General features: G+C 40.9%; 1 protein-coding gene and 2 long non-coding RNA genes across 3 annotated transcripts in view; 1 reads left to right on the forward strand and 2 right to left on the reverse strand.

Moving 5' to 3' along the window:
- The window catches only part of LOC307030932, a 172,684-nt gene extending 152,870 nt beyond the window's left edge, over positions 1–19,814 (reverse strand). Inside the window, exons 1-2 of the long non-coding RNA XR_013805832.1 lie at positions 19,742–19,814; positions 19,177–19,229 (exon numbers count right to left, since the gene is read on the reverse strand). This is a non-coding gene — a long non-coding RNA (uncharacterized lncRNA). The remainder of the gene's footprint in view (positions 1–19,176; positions 19,230–19,741) is intronic.
- LOC307033962 lies at positions 14,332–17,059 on the reverse strand. Its single transcript, XR_013806732.1, has 4 exons — positions 16,818–17,059; positions 15,973–16,149; positions 15,710–15,805; positions 14,332–14,950 (listed from the first exon to the last, which is right to left on the reverse strand). It is a non-coding gene; the product is annotated as an uncharacterized lncRNA (long non-coding RNA).
- A 1,223-nt stretch (positions 19,815–21,037) lies between the features above and the next one.
- The window catches only part of adisspb (adipose secreted signaling protein b), a 28,353-nt gene continuing 27,292 nt past the window's right edge, over positions 21,038–22,098 (forward strand). The window contains exon 1 of the mRNA XM_079669685.1: positions 21,038–21,384. The gene's annotated coding sequence lies outside the window, so the exon portion shown is untranslated. The remainder of the gene's footprint in view (positions 21,385–22,098) is intronic.

Below are 22,098 nucleotides of genomic sequence, written 5' to 3' on the forward strand. Positions count from 1 at the left end.
GCAACATTGAAGACATGAACTAAAGCTTTAAAAACTAGCGCACATTTAGCTTCCACAGGTTTCATTTGAGGCAACTTCTAGTTCTCTGTATTCTAGGCAAACAAACCTCTTGAATAAAAGAGCAAATTAAGGAGGGTGGGGGCAGCGATCCATGCCAAGCCCCTTTTAGCAGAGTAGCATGTCTCTGTGGCGCAATTGGTCAGCGCGTTCGGCTGTTAACCGAAAGGTTGGTGGTTCAAGTCCACCCAGGGACCTTTACTGTTTGAATAAACATTTAAGGGAACACGCCAGTTTACGTGTTCAGGGGTAAGGTTCCAGAAAAACAGTAACAAAAGTATAACTGTTACTCATCATCATTTGATGTATGTCCTTGTTTCCAGCAACATTGAAGACATGAACTAAAGCTTTAAAAACGAGTGCACATTTAGCTTCCAAAGGGTTCATTTGAGGCAACTTCTACTTCTCTGTATTCTTGGCAAACAAACCTCTTGAATAAAAGAGCAAATTAAGGAGGGTGGGGCCAGCGATCCATGCCAAGCCCCTTTTAGCAGGGTAGCATGTCTCTGTGGCGCAATTGGTCAGTGCGTTCGGCTGTTAACCGAAAGGTTGGTGGTTCAAGTCCACCCAGGGATGTTTACTGTTTGAATAAACACGTAAGGTAACACACAAGTTCAGGTGTTCAGGGGCAAGGTTCCAGAAAACCAGCAACAAAAGTATAACTGTTACACATAATCATTTGATGTATGTCCTTGCTTCCAGCAACATTGAAGACATGAACTAAAGCTTTAAAAACGAGTGCACATTTAGCTTCCAAAGGGTTCATTTGAGGCAACTTCTACTTCTCTGTATTCTAGGCAAACAAACCTCTTGAATAAAAGAGCAAATTAAGGAGGGTGGGGCCAGCGATCCATGCCAAGCCCCTTTTAGGAGGTTAGCATGTCTCTGTGGCGCAATTGGTTAGCGCGTTCGGCTGTTAACCGAAAGGTTGGTGGTTCAAGTCCACCCAGGGACGTTTACTGTTTGAATAAACATGTAAGGGAACACGCCAGTTTACGTGTTCAGGGAAAAGGTTCCAGAAAAACAGTAACAAAAGTATAACTGTTACACATCATCATTTGATGTACGTCCTTGCTTCCAGCAACATTGAAGACATGAACTAAAGCTTTAAAAACGAGTGCACATTTAGCTTCCAAAGGGTTCATTTGAGGCAACTTCTACTTCTCTGTATTCTAGGCAAACAAACCTCTTGAATAAAAGAGCATTAAGGAGGGTGGGGACAGCGATCCATGCCAAGCCCCTTTTAGGAGGTTAGCATGTCTCTGTGGCGCAATTGGTTAGCGCGTTCGGCTGTTAACCGAAAGGTTGGTGGTTCAAGTCCACCCAGGGACGTTTACTGTTTGAATAAACATTTAAGGGAACACGCCAGTTTACGTGTTCAGGGGCAAGGTTCCAGAAAAACAGTAACAAAAGTATAATTGTTACACATCATCATTTGAGGTACGTCCTTGCTTCCAGCAACATTGAAGACATGAACTAAAGCTTTAAAAACTAGTGCACATTTAGCTTCCACAGGTTTCATTTGAGGCAACTTCTAGTTCTCTGTATTCTAGGCAAACAAACCTCTTGAATAAAAGAGCAAATGAAAGCGGGTGGAGGCAGGGATAAATGCCACCTCCCTTGCATTAGTATAGCATGTCTCTGTGGCGCTAGTTGGCGCAGGACCGTCTGTCAAACTCCAATCTATCACCCAATCATGATACTCGCTGTCCATTGTGAGATTGGACTCAAACCAATCACGACGCGAGTTCACAATGGACGGAGCCAATCATGTCACGGCATCACAATGGACAGAGCCACTCACGGCACGGCTAAAGCTAATGTTTCTATTTTAAATAAACGTTAACTGTCATTTTAATAATTGTCAACGGCCATGTGTAAATATGTACATCCGATTGTCCGATTGTTATACAATTATTACATGAATGGGCATGTTGTAATTAGCTTATTACACGTTTTGACCTGTGGTACCACCAGCATTAGTCATACAGCTACTGTATGTAGCCTTTACGATAGTTGTTGACAATAGGTGCGGATTAAAGTTTTACAATAACCAACTTTAATATTAACCACTGTAATTGTTGACAATAGGTGTGGTGTATACGTGTATACTTATTAAGGTTTTACAATAACCAACTTTAATATTACCAACTGTAATTTGAGATCCCTGTCGGTAACGGGGCGTTTTATGAGTTTGTTTATGCGTTGCATGGTTTCAGTGTATTGTTTTAATAAAGACACCTAAATGATATAATGATATGCTGTAACTCAGTATTATATGATAATATAAATATATGTATAAGTGTGTTTATGTGATGTAGGAGGGATACAGTATATTGTTAAATATCTATTACAGATAGCTTTATACTGTATATAAGATTAAATTAATTGTAATTCAATATACATACACTCATAATTGATAGAAGGATAACTTCAGTGTATAAATATTAACATTAAGTGTTTATATAAGATAATATGTATAGATAACATGTATATATACGCGCTTTGAGCACCAGGAAAAGCAATATATAAATAACATGTATTATTCAAATTATTATTATTATTATTATTATTATTATTATATAACTGATAACATGGTATCAGTGTTGTTTGCTTTGCACTGTGGTTTGCTCTTAACACTTGTTATTTTACTTTGATGAGCACTAAACCCAAAACCAACAAAGCGATGGGAGATGCCGAATGGCTGGCCCGGCTGAAGGCCTTTGCTAACTCTGGAGTTTGGCCTTCAGAGGGGGGGAATAAACCAGCTCCGAGGCAGCGGAAATGTTTGGCCTCTATCAGAAGGTAAAGTATAGCAACACATGTAGCTATTACTTAGTACTTATTAAATTAAAAGTATACTATATTACTGAAAATAGACAAGATACTGGTGAAAATATTATCAATCGAGTGACTCACTCCAGACTAAAAAATAATTATGATCATTTCAGATTGAAAAATACCCCATGCAGGCCCGTGGACAGACCACCCTCTTTGGCGGGTCCATGGCCTGTAACTGTGGATTTCACGTCGTTAAGGTGGTGTATTTGAAAATAAAATAACATTATTGTTGTTCTTGCTTGCGTGCCTTTTACAGTGCTTTAATGCTGTTGCTGTTACATAACATTTTGTATTGCATTACATGATTGATAGATTGAATGCTGTTGTTTTAGCCTGTCTGTAGGCTCAGTCTCAGCCTCTGGAGCAACTGCCTCAGCCCAGCTGACTTTCCTGCGGCCCCCTCTGAGTTTATCAATGGTAAATATTTCCTTAGTAATTACTAAGTAATTACAGTTTTATTTTAATGATTTAGTTTGTCTTGCAAAATAAATTAACCTCTGTTTTTTCTGTTAGTTCACTAAATCACAATCACAATCTGCCTCACTGAAGCCACATTTAGTGGCTAGGAAGTCCCCCAGCTCTTCCCCTCCGTCTCCATCCTCTGTCTGTTATCCCTCTATATCCTCCGTGAGGACCTCCATCCCTGCACCATCCCCTGTCAGTTCTCCCTCTACATCCTCTGTGAGTTCTCCCTCTACATCCTCTGTGAGGACCTCCATGCCTTCTCCATCCTCTGTGAGCACTGCTGTAAACACCATCCTGGCAGTCGGCTCTGTGAGTACTGTGTCTACTCGTTTGTATGGCTCTGTTTTGAATCTAAACGTAGCCTTTATATATTCAACAATTTGTTGTTCTTTTCCGAACAGAATGAGTCTGGAGGAGATGAGCCAGCCACTGCTGCTGCAGCTTCATTCTGGTTGCCTCGGGAAATGAGCAAGGCCATCCCTGTGCAGGACCAGAGGTGGATTTCCAACACCCTTTTTCATTCTGGCAAACTGCGGCCACATTTGAAGCTGTGGTACGAGCCTCCTGTCCCAGCCCTCATATACCACCAGACCCCGATGCCAGACCGCTTCTTCACCCATCGGCTGATGGTGTGGATGCCCTACCACCTGTGGAAGGTGAGGGTGTTCTGCCCAGTTTGTAGGAAGCAGCTGATGGGCGGGGGTGTCCATAGGAGGTCTCGGAAGGTCTTGGACATCGACAGGTATTACCTGATGGTTACAGAGACACTCAGGTGCAGCTTGTGTGTCGTGAACTTTCTGTCGACCAGTCAGACCGTGCGGGACCAGCTGGACCTGCCGCACCAGAAAGTGTTCCGGCTGATTCTGACCCGAAAGTGAGTAAAGCCGTTTTCAAAAGATGGTGATTGAGAAGACTTAAACCACTGCAAAAAAATATATAGTCAAAAATGGTATATTACATGGAAAATCATAACATTTAATACATTTCAAATTTGTTCTTAATTAGTTAAATACAGCTGTGGTATGATATACAGGCTACATGATATTATCACTGTCTTATTTTGTCCCAGCCCCGTGTAAACTATTTAAACTAGAAGGTAAAACTGATACAAATTAACCTTGTGTTACATCTAATGCAATGGGTTTATCACACACTTTCTGTGTTTTGGATAAACAAATACAATGAAATGTGCATTTCAGGTATGCTTGTGACATCCGTGTCATTCGGTTGCTTCGGGAGAGAACACTCGGCAACAGCCCAACACGTCTTGTGAAGCACCTGAAGGAGAACCATGGGGAGGAATGGCTGAACCGGTTGACACATTATCTTGGGGAGTGTGCTGACTTTGTGGCTCGGCCCAGCCTCTTCCCTGTGGTTTGCCAGGAGCCCCCAGAGCCCATCGACATCCCAAGCAGTCGCTGGGTGCTGTCCGTGTACGGCAGAGATATACTCTCCCGCATGAGCCACATCAAGGCCATCATTACCTCGACATTTGGTTCCATTTTAAAGATGGACTCAACCAAAAAAAGTAATATATAATGTGACTGTGTATTCAATTTCCATGTATGTTATACTCTTTACACAATCATCTTTTTCCGCAGTGATAACATTACAAATATTGTTTCTATTGTACATGTGTTCAGTGTAATCGAACTACATACATTTACTGCTATAGATAATTTCTGCTTTAACTTAAACATTGCTGTTGTCACATTCCAGATCACAAAGAAGCTGGCTGTCCACGCCAAGGGGACAGCTCTCTGGGTGACCTCTATTGGTAATGAGGTCGGCCAGATTGTGACAAGTGTCCTCACGGTACAGGAGGGGCCTGGACTGGACACGATGGCCTCTGGTGTGATGGAGCGTTATCGCCAGGCAGCTGTTCCACCCCCAGTGCTGCTGTATGTTGACTGTGGCTGCTGTGTGAGTGACGGTACAAGCATGCTGCACAGCAGGTTCAGTGATTGGCCAGATCTCCACATTCGGCTGGACATCTGGCATTTCATGAGGAAGTTGGCTGTTGGCTGCACCACTGACGCTCATCCCCTTTACCCCAGCTTCATGGGCTGCCTGTCTGCATGCATCTTTGAGTGGGACGCAAGGGACCTCCCTCTGTTGCGAAAGGGAAAGAGGGGGCTACTCGTGCAGGAGGGTGTGCCAGGTCTTACTGATCAGATGGTGGAAGGAAAGATCAGTAAAAAGGAGCTGAGCCTGTACTGCCGCAGGAGGACGTGCGGAGAAGTGGCCACTATCACCCTCATTGAGCAGCTGCTGGAGAAACTGGGGGGGAATAATGGGAGAGACCTTATGGGGGTGCCGCTGCTGGAACAGGTGCGCATGGAGCACATTTGGCGTGTGCAGAGACGCCACCTGAAGTGCATCCAGGATGTGCCAGGCGTGCAGCTGCACACCGTGACAGGAACCACCACAAAGAGTGGCATCCTGCTTACAAAGTACCGCTGTGCAAGAGGGTCTACATCGCTGGAGTCATTCCATCTTCACCTGAACAGGTTTATTCCAGGTTGGTTCAATTATGTGTATGTTTTTCTTTATGACTTAAGTATTCAGTTTGAAAAGGAAAACATTTTTCAATGGCAAAAATATTTGTATTTGTTTCCAGGAAACAGTGCAAATGCACTGAATTTCCAATTGTACCTCCTGGAAGGCCTGAACAGGTGGAATCAGGATAGAGAGGCTGCTGCGGTGACCAGCAAGCAGGCATCACTGCTGACATATGCTGGGGATGTGGCCCACTGTGTCAACACCAACAGCCTCAAGGTGTTTGGCCGAGCATTTGTGCCGACCTTCAGGCCGCCTGCCAAATACACTGGTATGTATCATTGATATCTGACTTCATTACACTTTTGGTTTAAGGTTTCTGTGAATTTACTAAGTTAAACAACTATCATTGCCATATGATGGTTTTTAACAGGAGAGCTGCTTGGTGTTGACTACTTGCTCAGTCAGACTGGACGGCCTCTTCGAATCATCCCTGATTCCGAGGAGACTGAGAACATGTTGGAGGATGTGGATGAAGGTGAGGAAGAAGAGGAAGATGAGGGCTTTGAGGAGCACACAGTCCCAATCCTCCTCCTTGATGACCCAGGGATCTCCATCTCCTCCTTGTCTTGTCCCTCTGCAACACTCTCCTCCTCCCAGCCTGCTGCCTCCTCCCTGGTTGCTTCCTCCTCCCTAGTTGCTTCCTCCTCCACAGCTGCTTCCTCCTCCCAGCCTGCTGCCTCCTCCCTGGTTGCTTCCTCCTCCCTAGTTGCTTCCTCCTCCACAGCTGCTTCCTCCTCCCTGGCTGCTGCTTCCGAGCAAGCTGCGGCATCCGCCCATGCTGCTGACTCCTTGCACCCTTGTGCCTCCTCTCTAACTGTTGCACCCTCTCTGCCCTCCCTGTCCGCTGCCTCCTCTCGACCTTCTGCCTCCTCCCAGGCTCCAGCCTCCATGCCTCAGCCAGATGTCTCTTCAGCACTTGATTCTGCACCTCCTGATGAGTCTGGGGTATATAAATCAATATGCAATAATGTGTTTTAGCTGTGGTTGTCCTTTTTCACTGTCCTCACATTATCTTTCTATTTTCTATATTTGTGCATGCTGTGGATGACTCTGGCATGGCAGGCATGGACAGAGTGGACAGCTTGGCAGAGTGTCTGGTGGAGCTGAGGAACCAGCTGACTATGGTCCTAACAAACCAGCAGTTCAGGATCATGAACAGTCAAGCTGCTTTTCCTCTGTGCATATATAAGTTCACAATTTGAGATATTCTTGTCTTATGTGCTGTGTTCTCCCTCTCTCAGGTTAGCAACAATGTTGCTCTGTGGCAGAACCTGCTGGACTATGACAAGCAAAGGGTGGTTTTTGCTGCCAGACATCAGAGCAGGCTGGACACAGGGCGGTTCAAGTCTCCTAAAAAGAGGCAGGAGTTCACTCCAGGGGTGGAGAGTTTGAAGAGGCATGCTCTCACCACCACTGCCCCACTTGCACAATGCACAGTGGCCAGATTGCTGCCGCCTGATTGAGGCAATCTTTGTCAGGCTCTGTGTAATCCACCGTAGTCCCAGGAAGAGGGGGACTGGCACAGTGTCAAGATGGGATCTCATCCTGGAGGACTACAGGAAAATCAGGCGCCGCATTCTGTCCAATGGGACAGTTATGCAGCAGACCACCCTGCAGCTGGTGGACGTGAGCCACACCACCCTGGTGCAGGGGCACAATAAGAGGGTGAAAAGGGAAGACAACGCAGTGGTGTTGCAGGGGCTGGTCTTGCCTAGCCGCCTGTCTGTGGCATCTGACCCTCTTCCCCCTGCCAATGTTCGCCCCCAATCAGCAGCCCCCCAGCCAGGTGTTGCTCACCATTACATCCTTCCAAGTAGCACCGTTGGCCATGCAAAGGTAAAGAGGAAGGCCTCGCCCACAACAGAAACACCGGCAACTGTAAATCTGCGTCCCCAGCTACAGCTATTCCCTGCTCCACCCTCTGGCCCTCAGATGGTGGTGCGGCAGCTATTCCCTGCTCCACCCTAGCTTCCCTCTGGCCCTCAGATGGTGCTGCAGCGGCTGCTATTCCCTGCTTCACCTTTGGGCCATTGCTCCTGGATTTTTAATCCAGTGACCTCACTGGTGCCGGTCCAGGCCGCTGCTCCACAGGCTCCGAATTCTAGCCTCTCCTCTGTTCTTCCTGCTCCTGTTCCTATTCTTGCTCCTATTCCTGCTCCTGCTCCTGCTCCTGCTCCTGCTCCTATTCCTGCTCCAACCACCCGAAAGCTGATCCGCAAGATTGTGCACAACACGTGCAAAAAGTGTAGGAAGTTTCGCACAGCGGAAACTGGACACAGCCAGTACAAGGGAGTTGTTTACTGCCCCTTGGTTGAGGCTTTGCCAAAGGAGCAGTGGCTGATCGACATGAGGAACAAAAAGTGACAAGTGTTTCCGCCCCCATAGGCATTGACACTTAATTATGTATATAGTTTGGTTTACAGTTTTATAGTTATGTGTATATATATCTTATGTATAAATTGTATATAGTACTTTTTATCTTCTATTTAAGAGTGTTATTATCATTATTTTGTTTATACCGTTTTACTACTGTTGTAATTGTTATTATGTTTAAATAATTCAAAATAAAGGTTTGGCTTTTTCAAGTATACCTAGCGTCTTTCCAATAATTGTAGTGGAGTGCTATGTTTAGAAAACCTATACCTTAGTTGATATTAATGTAATGGTTATATTTTAATTATTTATCCACAGCACACAAACAATGAGCTTCAATACAAATCCATATTGGTGACTTAAAAACTATTCCTGATTTAAAGAAAGTATTTAATAAACTTGAAAGAAGCAAATAAGTTTTACTTAATATGTAATAGAAATGTATTAATAGTTAACTGAACACAAGTCTTATCAGTCAATATCTCTAATGAATTAATGTTAAGATATGCAACACAAGCACTTTTATTCCTCTCATGTTCTATATATTATACACTTCAATACTGGCGGAGCTGGGATTCAATCGTGCAATCTTGTGGATGTGTTTTCCGCCTCAAGAAATAAACAGATACATACTTTTTTGAAACACGACTGTATATAAACACTTTTAAATACTACAGAAGGGAAATTGGGAACAGGAGAATCGTTTTTTTCTCCTCTTTTCTCCTTTTTCTCTTTTATTCTTCCTTTTTCTTCTTCCACCTTCTTCTCCTTTCTTCCCCCCCCCCTTTGCAAGACTATTGTTCCCCAGCTTTGGCGCAATTGGTCAGCGCGTTCGGCTGTTAACCGAAAGGTTGGTGGTTCAGGACCACCCAGGGACGTTTACTGTTTGAATAAACATATAAGGTAACACGCCAGTTTATGTGTTCAGGGGCAAGGTTCCAGAAAAACAGTAACAAAAGTATAACTGTTACTCATCATCATTTGATGTACGTCCTTGCTTCCAGCAACATTGAAGACATGAACTAAAGCTTTAAAAACGAGTGCACATTTAGCTTCCACAAGTTTCTTTTGAGGCAACTTCTACTTCTCTGTATTCTAGGCAAACACATTTCTTGAAGCAAAGAGCAAATGAAAGCGGGTGGGGGCAGGAATAAATGCCACGGCCCTTACATTAGTTTAGCATGTCTCTGTGGCGCAATTGGTTAGCGCGTTCGGCTGTTAACCGAAAGGTTGGTGGTTCAAGTCCACCCAGTGACGCATGTTTTTTGAATAAACATGTAAGATAACACGCCAGTTTACGTGTTCAGGGGCAAGGTTCCAGAAAAACAGTAACAAAAGTATAACTGTTACACATCATCATTTGATGTACGTCCTTGCTTCCAGCAACATTGAAGACATGAACTAAAGCTTTAAAAACGAGTGCACATTTAGCTTCCACAGGTTTCATTTGAGGCAACTTCTACTTCTCTGTATTCTAGGCAAACAAACGTCTTGAATAAAAGAGCAAATTAAGGAGGGTGGGGCCAGCGATCCATTCCAAGCCCCTTATAGCAGGGTAGCATGTCTCTGTGGCGCAATTGGTTAGCGCGTTCGGCTGTTAACCGAAAGGTTGGTGGTTCAAGTCCACCCAGTGACGTATGTTTTGTGAATAAACATGTAAGATAACACGCCAGTTTACGTGTTCAGGGGCAAGGTTCCAGAAAAACAGTAACAAAAGTATAACTGTTACACATCATCATTTGATGTACGTCCTTGCTTCCAGCAACATTGAAGACATGAACTAAAGCTTTAAAAACGAGTGCACATTTAGCTTCCACAGGTTTCATTTGAGGCAACTTCTACTTCTATGTATTCTAGGCAAACAAACGTCTTGAATAAAAGAGCAAATTAAGGAGGGTGGGGCCAGCGATCCATAGCAAGCCCCTTTTTGAAGGGTAGCATGTCTCTGTGGCGCAATTGGTTAGCGCGTTCGGCTGTTAACCGAAAGGTTGGTGGTTCAAGTCCACCCAGTGACGTATGATTTTTTGAATAAACATGTAAGATAACACGCCAGTTTACGTGTTCAGGGGCAAGGTTCCAGAAAAACAGTAACAAAAGTATAACTGTTACACATCATCATTTGATGTACGTCCTTGCTTCCAGCAACATTGAAGACATGAACTAAAGCTTTAAAAACGAGTGCACATCTTGCTTCTACAGGTTTCATTTGAGGCAACTTCTACTTCTCTGTATTCTAGGCAAACAAACGTCTTGAATAAAAGAGAAAATTATGAACGGTGGGGCCAGCGATCCATGCCAAGCCCCTTTTAGCAGAGTAGGATGTCTCTGTGGCGCAATTGGTTCAGCGCGTTCGGCTGTTAACTGAAAGGTTGGTGGTTCAAGTCCACCCAGGTACGTTTACCATTTGAATAAACATTTAAGGGAACACACAAGTTCAGGTGTTCAGGGGCAAGGTTCCAGAAAACCAGTAACAAATGTATAACTGTTACTCATTATCATTTGATGTATGTCCTTGTTTCCACAAAAATGTAAGACATGGGCCCTTTCTCATTTCATCAAATCCCCCTTCTCGACTCCTCGGTCCTCCGGTATTGACCCGGAAATGAATTTCAGCAGACATCTAATTTCTCTAAATGCACTTCGAGGACCGAGGATCGAGCGTCGAGGAGGCTCTCTGGAGGAGCTACAACCGAATACACAACGGCTATAGCCTGTTTTAGGAGCTGTAGGTGCGTGTGTGTGGTACAGTGTGTGCGTAGATGCAGCGGACAGACAGGGCTCAGTTGGTTTGGTGTCCTCTGCTTACTTTTAATACTTGTAAATAAAACTTTTGGCCCGTAATTTATATTCCTCATTGTAGCGACCAGAGAGGGGAGAGGGGGGATATATCCAGTCTCTGATAGTGTTATGTTATTATCGGTTATTATGCGAGTTCTCTGTTTGATTCTGAAATTGTATATATTTATATAAATATATACATATATGTTTGTGTGTGTGTGTGTGTGTGTGTGTGTGTGTGTGTGTGTGTGTGTGTGTGTGTGTGTGTGTGTGTGTGTCCCCGCATCTGTAGCCTGTTATTGTCTCATTATACTGCACTGTGAATGAATTAAAAGTAAATATATAAGTCGTCATGAACACATCTGTCCATCAGACAGAGTGCTGCTGTGCCTCCTGTCATCATTAATGGACATCTCTTTAAAATGACCGCTCAGAGGAGAGGAGTTCTCATTTCTCTAACCGCCTGCTGCTTCCCCTCCTCTCTCCTCGGTTCCCCTCCTCGGCTCCTCCGCTCGCATCTCCTGTGGGCGGGACTAAGTATCGAGGATAGGAGTCGAGGAGGGGAGTCGAGGAGGGGAGTTAGAGAAATGAGAAAGGGCCATGAACTAAAGCTTTAAAAACTAAAAAACTAGCGCACAACTAGAAAATGCGTACGAATGCTGTAAACTGTGAACATTTGTGGCTGAATTTAGCTGTATTAGTTTATTAGTTGAATGGTCTCTGTAGCTGCTTTTAGCTACAAAAACCAAGTAAGTGTGTTGCTGAACTTAGCGGAGAAATGCAGAAAAGTTAAATGATTTCAATCAAAATTGTTACAGCTCAAATGCATTGCATTGACTTTGTTGAAAACTTGAAAGTGAAATCTTAAACTGGAAGAGTACGAAAAATAGTGAAGAAGCTTAATATTTAAAAGAAAAGGTTTAAAAAATGTATAAACAACAACATGTATAGCCTCAATGTCCTGAAACAGCTGAACAAGTTAATAGTTTAATGGTTTATTGCTGAAAGCAGGTTGAAGGAGTTAGATATTAAATGTAAGTAGTAGTGAATGATTGTTTACAAACACCTGTGTGTGTAAGCCCAGAGATCAAAGGTTACCATGGTGACGACGTTATTAAACATCTGTTTACGTGAGCCCAGAGATCCAAGGTTTCCATGGAGATGTGCAGTGAAAGGCGAGCCTTTCCATTGTTCTGAATGAGAGATAAAACTCTTGCATTTCTAACTTTTGTTGAAAAAAAAATAATACAAACCTCCAGTCTGTCTATGGGTGTGTCTGCTCTGATTAGATGATGTCACTCAGGTGTGTGGCCCCAATCTGCCCAGCCACACCATGGTTACCAACTGCAGCACTGAGTCCCATTAAGAATGCATTAAGGATTATATCTGACAATTTTGCCACCTGTTCAAAGATTATGGCTCCTATAAGAAAATGACCAGAAAGTGAGCATCGGGGAACCCCAATTAACTGATATATGTTTTTATTTTTTATTTTGTGTGTACAATGTGAAGATGGGAGCAGTTTGCCTAAAGTTTACTTCTCTCTGTTCTGAAGAAAGATCCGGTCAAATTTAACAAGGGAGTCTATTGGGAGCTAGGTGGACTTTTTGTCACTCAGATCACTATTGGGCCAGAACGGTGGGTCCGTTTGATATGATGAAGGCAATTGAGTAGGCCAGACTAATTATGCTCCTGAAATCTGTTGAAATTATTTGAATAGTGTATATTTTGGATCTGAGAGCAGTTTAAAAAAAAAATTCCGAAGATTTTTACACTCTAAGTGATGATATCACGGACTCTAGCCCTAAGAGTCCCTCCCATAGACAACCATTATATAATCTAAAACAGCCTGAGCATTTACCAAAACTTCAACGTTGATAAGTCAAAAAACGTAAAATATATCAAAAATCTGAATACGATTTTAATAGCTGAAGGTCTTGTGATCATTAAGGTTGGAATGAAGTCTCTAGCTGAAAGAATGTGGAAGGAGTAGCATTTGGAGCAAGGTGTAGGTAAAATAGGATTTGAAAGTTCCTCCCATTGACTTCCATGTTAAAAAAAGAGTTTAAAAAACTGAATATTTCAAAGAGTATGAAATATTTTGAAAAAGTTGAAAGTTTCCCATCGATTGCTGAAAGGGCTGAATGATTTGATATTTGAATGGTTTCTGTAGCTGAAAGTATGCTGAAGTTATTGAGAGCCAAAGTATTGGTTGATTCGAAGATTCGAAGAACTATAGTGGAATTGGCCAACTGATGCGGGTGGGGGCTAAAATACATAACACTCCCCTTTTAGCAGCATAGCATGTCTCTGTGGCGCAATTGGTTAGCGCGTTCGGCTGTTAACCGAAAGGTTGGTGGTTCAAGTCCACCCAGTGACGTTCTTATTTTTCAATACACATGCAAGAGAACAAGCCAGTGTGTACAACCGCAATTTCACTACCACTTTGTAAAATACAGGGAGAGAAGGGATAAGTGGGAGAAAGCCGGGAGGCGCGAGGTTTTTAAGGGCAGGGCCTACTTTCATAACAGCTTTGTCAGAAACAATTGAAGCCTGTTAGATTAAAAACATGTTTAAACATCACCGACCATAACATGGGCATTCAACTCTAAATTATTTGTCTGAAAAGAAAATATCCGTCCCTGGGTGGGCTTGAACCACCAACCTTTCGGTTAACAGCCGAACGCGCTAACCAATTGCGCCACAGAGACCGAGATGGTGCTCACTTCAAACATTCACATTTTTGTACATGTCCTGCACAGCAAAAAGGAAGAAAAGGGAAAGATACTACCTTTGTGTGTGTGTGTGTGTGTGTGTGTGTGTGTGTGTGTGTGTGTGTGTGTGTGTGTGTGTGTGTGTGTGTGTGTGTGTGTGTGTGTGTGTGTGTGTGTGTGTGTGTGTGTGTGTGTGTGTGTGTGTGTGTGTGTGTGTGTGTGTGTGTGTGTGTGTGTGTGTGTGTGTGTGTGTGTGTGTGTGTGTGTGTGTGTGTGTGTGTGTGTGTGTGTGTGTGTGTGTGTGTGTGTGTGTGTGTGTGTGTGTGTGTGTGTGTGTGTGTGTGTGTGTGTGTGTGTGTGTGTGTGTGTGTGTGTGTGTGTGTGTGTGTGTGTGTGTGTGTGTGTGTGTGTGTGTGTGTGTGTGTGCGTGGCCCGGCTAGCTTAGTCGGTAGAGCATGAGACTCTTAATCTCAGGGTCGTGTGTTCGAGCCCCACGTTGGGCTCTATATTTTCAATCATATTTCCCTGTAGATACATGATAGTCCAGTCCTTCCCTACACTGTAAAACCTGACAAGTTAATAGAACTCAAAAGTTTTTTTTAAACTGATTACATCAAAGTTTTTGAGTAATACTTATACCTTCAAGGTCCCATGTCATGCTTTTCCGTTTATTACCCGTCCCCTTGTGTGTTATGAAGGTTTTTATGCATGTAAACGGTCTGCAGAGTCCAAAACCCTCGAAGTACACCCTGTAGGGAGTAAAACTCAAAGACCTCCCTAAAACGCCTTGTTGTAGATTTCTCATGTTCTTCCTGGGCATCGTGACGTCTGGATACCCAGTAGCCACGCCCAGAGCTACGAGGCACCCTCTGCCAGCCAAGCATATATACTGTTGGAATCTCAGGTTCAGTTCAAAACAGTGCTAACTTGGCTAACGAAGTTGCTAGCGTTTACATATATCACCGAACGTAGCAGACTACCGCATAAGATTGCAATTGTAAACACGTTCTTCCTAGCCTAATATGAACCATAACTCTGTTATCCTCAATGACAACAGCGATCCTCTCTGGGCAGAAGAGCGTGGTATCTGTTGACCTGGCACTGATCATGAAAAGTCCGACCGCTATGTCCTCTATGTCTGGATCATCAGACTGCTCCACCTGATGACAAGAACAGATAAACATTACCCATTACCCCAAATTGCCTTGTCACATCAGTGACATATCACATCAAATAACCTAATTTTTTGTGCATAATGTGGGTTTAAGGAAACACGTATTAGCATTGCACCAGAAACTTCAGCCTCGAAAATAACCAATCAGTTGACATAAATGATTCCTACAAAAAAACATTTATAACCTTCATAAGGGTAGGATTTATTTTATCACTGTATTAGACTGTTACACATACAACAAAATATGGGAACCACTAGAGATTATTTTGTATTGAACACTGATGCTGCAGGAAAGAAAGCCCTCTCTTGATTGTGTATTTTATTAAATCACGTGAGCCCATTTTTTACACTGAAACCTAAAGAGCTTAATTTCAAATAAATCCTAAAGTAGAAATCATATTCAACACTTCTGAAGTGTTGAAGTAAAGGGAGATTATATTCAACATATCCATTGTGTACCTTACAATAATTACAATTCTTATGGAAATATTCAAATCTTGGAACTAGAACCTGAATGGGATGTGAGCAACACAAGAGATAATGTTTGATTAACAACACCTCAGTGACAGAATCAAGCTTTGATGACACCAGGACAGTTCATACTTTTTCAAACTAAATCTATAATTTATTATAATCTTTTCACTATAAAAATTCAAATAATTGTCTTCCTGCGATAGAGCTCCTGAAACAATGTAACAAGATAAACTATATTAAACAGTTAACAACAGTTATTATGCTGATTTACATGCCACAGCCTCAGAAACGTGGAGTCATCTTCATGCAGATATGCAGGCAGAGCACGGAGGACAGCAGCACGTCGGACATGGACGTCACCTTGCTCCTTGAGTGTGAGAACATATCTTTGTTTTACTTTGGATGCTAAACAGTATAGCCACACAACAATTGATATCACAAGAAAGGGCTCTTCCTTGACTGAAGAGATTAACATTTTGACAGATAATCCACTCTAGTATGAGAATAAAACACCAAGAGGCATAACCGACTCACCTGGAGGTCATAGGAGGCAAATAGCTGATCCAGAACTTCAGCTACCTTCCCTTTGCTTGCCGCCTTCTTCCTGAACAGGCTCTGAAGAAGGGGGGGGGGAAGGACATGTCTATCCAACTCCGTATAGAAGTGGTTCTTCAGGTTGAGGTTTGTTATCCTGTGAAACTCTGCACAAATCTGCCAAAATATAAAATGACTATTTAATTCACAGTACAATGTGGACTGAAGGCAGCAGAGATAAACAGAAACATAACATGCTACATCTGAGTAAACATGTCAAAGTTATCAGTGATAAAGGCACACAAAATAATTATATAGTTGTAATAAATAAAATATTTTCAACTGTGACTCAATTTTCGAGGCAGGCCAGCGTTCCAGGATCTCTCCAACCATTGTGCCGCAGGGCAAAGGTAGTCTGCATTAACTTTTCAACCAAGGGAATAATAATGTTATAATGTTCAAGTAACTGTGCCCTTGTATCAAAGATGGCAGCACAAAGTTTGCATCTCCAAGCCATTGGAAAACGTAACAATATTCACAGGCACCAACACAAATCTAACATAATTTCAGTGTTGCGCACTAAATATTCCGCCTGCCGCCATTTTAGGTTCAAATTTTCCAGGGAACTTTTGCAACACAAACGTTCCACTTTGAGATATAACTTAAAACAATATAAAAATACTGTATTACACGTACGTTAAATCATTTTTCAAGTGAGGCAGACAATTAATGTAGGCTAACAAGAGCTCCAATCAAACTAACACAACATGCGACACGAAGTGCAATAGATACAGAAATTAATAAAACATCATTTAAATACTGTGCAAAGGCAAGACGTAACTCACCAGAGTAGTGCGGCCAAAAAAAAGGATCACGATTCCGGCAGTGAGAGCACGGTGGGCAAAGTATTCTTAAAAGTCTGAGCGATTTCAACCGAGGCGAGGAGCTAAGGGTGACTCTGGTGAAGGCATGGGTGAGAGAACGTCTAGGGACGTCGGGGGTGGAGCACATACGTGATGACGTCAGACCAGCGTCAGACAGATTCAGTAAAAAAAATGTGAGTACTATCACTAATATGACCCAAAGTGGTTGAACACTGTATACACAATATTAAAAATCAGTTCATAGTCATCAGAACATTTGCGGTGAATTAACTTTTTTTAAAGTTTGAGTTAAAACAACCCATTTTCTTTCAGAAGCTTGGAATGTTTGGTCTTACAGTGTATGAGTATGTATAAAGGACGGAACATGTAGTAAGTATTTAAATTAATAAATACAATAATTCATTAATAAATACAGGAAAAAGAGACTAAATAAATGTGAAATAAATAAATAAATGTGGAAATAAATACACCAATAAATAAATACAAGATTCATGAATTGATTTATCCATGCATCTATTTATTTATATTCATGTCATGTTCCGTCTTCTAAACAGATATAGCAGAACTAATGTTTTAGTATTTTAATCTACAAATTGGAGGAAAAAAGGTTTGCGCCCAACGTGGGGCTCGAACCCACGACCCTGAGATTAAGAGTCTCATGCTCTACCGACTGAGCTAGCCGGGCTACGAAGCACCTGTTTACACACATAAAAAAGGAAAAAAACATAATGCACATGTGATATACGATCTTGACTTTTGATAGGATGATAGAAACTAAACTGAAGTCTTTTGGTTCAAGTCCTACTTGCTGAGGTTGACGTTTTCTTGTGATACCCCAAAACCACCTAATCAGGATTTAAGAGAAAACGGTTTGAGTATATACTATATCAGGAGAGGAAAACTGTTTCAAAAATATATTAAAGATAGTACATAATGAACATACCACCATTCATATTCACATATATATTCATATATATTCACATTTTATATGGCAGATTCACAATAATACCCTGCATTATATTTGTTACTGGAAATGTGTATTTACACATCTATATCTTCCACATGTATATATATATTTATTAACTTTTAACTTTTTAACGCCATTTTATTACTATTTCAGAAATATTTTGGACTGTTTATTTCTTGTATCTTAATTTTCTTATGTACATTGCCTTGTTTTTTATGTTGCTGCAACGCAAAAAATGCCCAAATTGGGATCAATAAAGTACCTATTTTTCTATCAATAAAGTTTTTCAAGAGAGAAAAGTTGTACGCCCAACGTGGGGCTCGAACCCACGACCCTGAGATTAAGAGTCTCATGCTCTACCGACTGAGCTAGCCGGGCTACGAGGCACCTGTTTACCCACATAAAAAAATTAAAAAAACATAATGAACATGTGATATACGATCTTGACTTTTGATAGGATGATAGAAACTAAACTGAAGTCTTTTGGTTCAAGTCCTACTTGCTGAGGTTGACGTTTTCTTGTGATACCCTAAAACCACCTAATCAGGATTTAAGAGAAAACGGTTTGAGTATATACTATATCAGGAGAGGAAAACTGTTTCAAAAATATATTAAAGATAGTATATAATGAACATACCACCATTCATATTCACATATATATTCATATATATTCACATTTTATATGGCAGATTCACAATAATACCCTGCATTATATTTGTTACTGGAAATGTGTATTTACACATCTATATCTTCCACATGTATATATATATTTATTAACTTTTAACTTTTTAACGCCATTTTATTACTATTTCAGAAATATTTTGGACTGTTTATTTCTTGTATCTTAATTTTCTTATGTACATTGCCTTGTTTTTTATGCTGCTGCAACGCAAAAAATGACCAAATTGGGATCAATAAAGTAACTATTTTTCTATCAATAAAGTTTTTCAAGAGAGAAAAGTTATACGCCCAACGTGGGGCTCGAACCCACGACCCTGAGATTAAGAGTCTCATGCTCTACCGACTGAGCTAGCCGGGCAGCTGATGTCAACAAGGCAGGATGTGTTTAAAAACCTGCAAGCAACTCAGATGTAGGTCTTATCTTTTTAATTTAACGTGTTTGAGAGGGCTGAGTAGAGTACCGGCAGCCTGTGAGAAGTACCGGTACGCAAATAAAAGTCAAGATACGCCAAAGAGTAAAATGTAAAAGCTCATGTACTACAACCACTTCGAGCCCTGCAACAATCGTATATTGATTCTGATGTAGTATGCACTTATTCAGTCTTGAAGTAGCTCTCAATAATTACTAGGTAAGCACAGAGGTGGGTCAGAGTATTTGAAATGTTCACTTACTGTAAACGTTGCTGTCATCTGCTCCAAATACCCAGCAGAGCAAATACCTAACCCTGAAAAAAAGTGATTAAAAAAGCCAACTTTAATAAAGCCAAGAAATAGATGTTATCAATCAAAAAAGTGTCTTGACTTTAAAATGTTCAGAAAAGATAGCGTGCACCTGACAGTAAGATCACCTTGCAGAGTACATGCAGAGTCCAACCACGTTCCTAGCCAAACTTGCATTAGCTTTCCCTACGGGGTTAAGTTAGCTCCATTTGATATGACTAAATATTTCTCAATCCATTATTATATATCATCCTTTAAACAAATGGTGCACACAAGTTGAACTCATAAGAAATCAAACTGAGTAATACCTAAATTACTGGTAAAGCCTTTTACACAATGTGCTAATTAAGCACATGTTTTAAACTAGCATGCTAGTTGACAGGCTGTCTAATTAGCATTATTGTATTAAACAACCACAGCTCAATCTGTAGAAAATATATATAATAAACTCATTATTTGCAGTTAACATTTCCGGTTATTAAAAGTCATTAAAACGTTACTAAAATGACTTTCTTACCGTGGAAACTGTCTTGCCGTTAGCTAGCTGAAATCATTAGCATGCTAATGACTTCGGCTTGATTGGCGTTGCTGCTCGTCCACAGTTGCGCAAAAAAGATAAACAAATAAAATAACACGTTACAAAAATCCCTTTACTGAACCGAAAACACACTTTAATAATAAATCCAACTTGTACGATTAAACCAAGCGACGTTGCAAAATAATTAAGAAAAAGTTTAAGTGCAACACACCTTTTGCTCCGGATATTTTTTTCCTTCCCTGTCCATCTGGGAACTGTTGGGTGGTGGGTGGGTCTGAATGTCTGATCCATCCATCATTAAAAAGTGTGTTTGTGTCGTAATTTTGCTTATAAATAAAGTATGCCTACAACCAGAGGTGGAAGAAGTACTAATATATTGTACCCAAGTAAAATTAGAAGTACCATAGTGTAGGAATACCCTGTAGTAAAGGTCATGCATTGCAAATGCTACTCAAGTAAGTACAAAATCATTGGCATCTAAATATACTTAAGTGCCAAAAGTTCTCACTATACAGATTGGCCCATTTTCTAATAATTTAAATAACTTGTTTGTATTATAATTGTTGATGCATTACTGTGTTTATCAATGCTGGTAAAGGTGCAGCTAGTTTTAATGACTTTGTATACTGCAGGGTAGCTTGTGAATTTACTCCAGGTGTAACTAAAGTCTTATTAATTGGTTGTATCACATCATTGATCCAAATCCGTAAAGTAACTAAAGGTATTACATAAATGTAATGGAGTAAAAGTACATGATTTACCTATGAATTGTAGTCGAGTAGAAGTACAAAGTAGCAGAACATACTCAAGTAAAGTAAAAGTCCCTTCAATTAGTGTTTTTCAATGTCATTTTATAATATATTTCTTAATGCTCTTAATGTCTTTCATTTTTGTATAGCACTTTGAATTGCCTTGTGTTGAAATGTACTATATAAATAAACTTGCCTTGCCTTGCCTTAACATTTTACTTAAGTACAGTACATGAGAAAATGTACTTAGTTACTTTAAACCCCTGTTGCAAACGTTCACGGACTCCTTGGCCCAATTTGACAAAACTTTGGATGTAAAGGAAAGCTTTAAAGCTAAAAGTTTGTAGAAATACCACATGATTTTAATTTCCCTCATCCAATGCACTCCCATTACCACTAGATGGCGCCATCCAATTACAGTAAAGCACTAGTGGTTGCAGGTGGAAAGAAAGACGAGGCCAACCGCTGCATATTAACTAGGTTTAATGTTCACTATTCGGTGCAACAGAACAAAAGGTAGAGAGCATAGGCTTAGACTTCTGTCTGGTGTCTTTTATATTTAAACATTTGGCAAACAACTGTTTATAAACATACACTGTATAAAGACGCATTAGGATCATAGACTGTAGATTAGGATCCACGACCAAACCACGTGATCAAACGCGGAAATCGTACAAGCGAGAAAGTCCATTGGAGAAAAGACGAGAGGAGGAGTGGAGGTCCGCCTGTGCTGTGAGCTGCTTGCGATATTATCTCAGAATACCTTTATCTGAAACCCCTCCGTACCGACACACAGTCCACAGACTGTGACAGACAGACAGTCGTCGTTTTCGGTTACCTGGACGAGTGTCACCTGCAGGGAATACAAATAAGGTAAGCGAAATAAAACTGGAAGACAACTTTTGAGCACTCACCTGTCGCGATAGCTACCCAGCAAACGTGAGGATTGCGTTGTTGTTGCTACTAGCATTTTACCAGTTAATAATGTTTAATTGAAGTAAATATGTTTAACTGCTGAATATACATAGTGTGTCTGTTACAAAAGTCACGTTATGTCAGATAATAGTGGTTTGATTAATACTTTCCCTACATAAGTGTATTTAAATTCATTTTAAACTTTATTTTTATTGCATGAATAATTAGGAACTACAATTTAAGCCTTTGGAGAGTTTAAATTGAGGCAATTGAAATAATGTAGTACTATGATACATTGGTAATTACTATTAAAAAAAATGGAGATTTCACAACATGTTGCCAGATACCTAATATAAAAGGGCAGGACATTTTTTAAATAAATACTTCTCAGCATATAACAATACAATCAACCAATAACCTACCAACAAATGACCATAACATTGATACACCCCTCTAAATCACTGAACAGTGAAACCTTCATGTGTTTTGAAGGGCTGCTGTTTTACACAGTGTTAGACTTAATGAGGTATAACTAACTAACTGACCATTATGAGTTATATAATCATTTGACAAGCTTGAGGCTATTTTAGAGAATTTATTTTAGCATGTTCGCTTTAAAATGACCTCAAGTGGTGAAATCAGATTTATGTTGCTTCACAAATCAATGAATAA

This window comes from Notothenia rossii (assembly GCF_949606895.1).
Source record: "Notothenia rossii genome assembly, chromosome: 3".
In the NCBI taxonomy this organism is placed as follows: Eukaryota; Metazoa; Chordata; class Actinopteri; order Perciformes; family Nototheniidae; genus Notothenia; species Notothenia rossii.